Here is a 1427-nt window from a genome sequence, read left to right as displayed (position 1 = left end):
GTTTTTTCCTGTGCTGAGATCAGTCTCTGGTCCCCCTGGGGATGACAGTAATGTTACAGACATACCCGGCACTCCTATATTTCACACAGAACCTCAAACTCATTAGGAATGACTACTTACCGTGGGAAAGTAAATGTGTCCTTCACATAACCAACCTCCTTACTCCTGGAACACAGTTCATTTTAACAGACATGCTGTTCTTCACTGGATCCAATTAGGATCAGCTCTGTCTCCTCTCGCTCTCTCGCTCTCTCACTCTCTAGTTCTTTCTCACTCTATCTCTCACTGTTGGCTGTGGATGGGAAGAGTTTGGTGATTAACAAGGATGTATGTACTGAGGTCTCAATTTCACTGATTTCCAGCGAGGGAGTCGAACTATTTAACAAGCTTCAGAAAGCAGCTGACATGACGTAAGACTGGGTGTGTGTGTGTGTGTGCTAATTCAACTTTTTAAAAAACAAGACACACCTCAATGTCTTCAACATATTACTGTATGTGGAGATATACTGAAACTACATCTCTGTAGCATAAATATTTGAAAAGTAGCCACAGTATCACAGTGCCCCCAGCTAAGCACTTCAACTGTACTTGACAACAGCATCATCACTTGAGGAAGTATATTCTTATATTAACAAGACAATTGGGTTGTGGGAAGTACCACAATTTAAACAAGATACTATCTGGGGATGCAGAAGTTTTAAAAATATCATTGGTAACGCTTTATATTAAGGTGCTGCTTATTAGTGTTTAACCATATTATAGAGTATTAATAAAGCATTGTAGTTGGTTTATAACCATGCAACAGCCATAGACAGAATTACGTTTAAACATCCCAAAGTACAATAGGGGGCTAACAACTGTCCCCTTTATAAAAAATGTAATTCAGTCTATGGCTATTGCATGGTTGTAAACCATATATAATGTTGTATTAATACTCTGTAACATAGTTATTAAGCATATATTATATATTTATAAAACATTAATAAGTAGCAACTTAATATAAGTGTTACCGTATCATTTATAAGACCCTGAAGGATCTTAACCAGAACCATGAGCGAACCAAGCCACTACCATGTTTAACAGCGCAATGGGTTTTGCACAGTGGCCCTGATACAGTAGCATTTGTATCAGTATCTGGTAAAGATTTGGTACCAGATCACTGCAACGCATTTTCAATGGTGTAGTTTGGTTCAAATCATTCTGACACCGTTGGGTTGACGATTATGAAAGTATTACCAGCACTGTTCTACCACTAGTGGATAGAATAGCATAGCATACCATAGCAGCTACACTGCCCTTGTGCTACCATTGCCTCTCAGTAGAGATTCATTACATTGCCATAGCAGGGCCATGGTAAGATGGTTAGAGATGACACGCTGGAGTTGAGCCCCAGCTCTCTAGTGTCTGTTCTTCTCTTGTTCTGCTTT

This window comes from Polyodon spathula, chromosome 24, assembly GCF_017654505.1.
Source record: "Polyodon spathula isolate WHYD16114869_AA chromosome 24, ASM1765450v1, whole genome shotgun sequence".
Classification (NCBI taxonomy): domain Eukaryota; kingdom Metazoa; phylum Chordata; class Actinopteri; order Acipenseriformes; family Polyodontidae; genus Polyodon; species Polyodon spathula.
The sequence above is the reverse complement of the archived record's forward strand: the minus strand, read 5'-3'. Positions refer to the sequence as shown.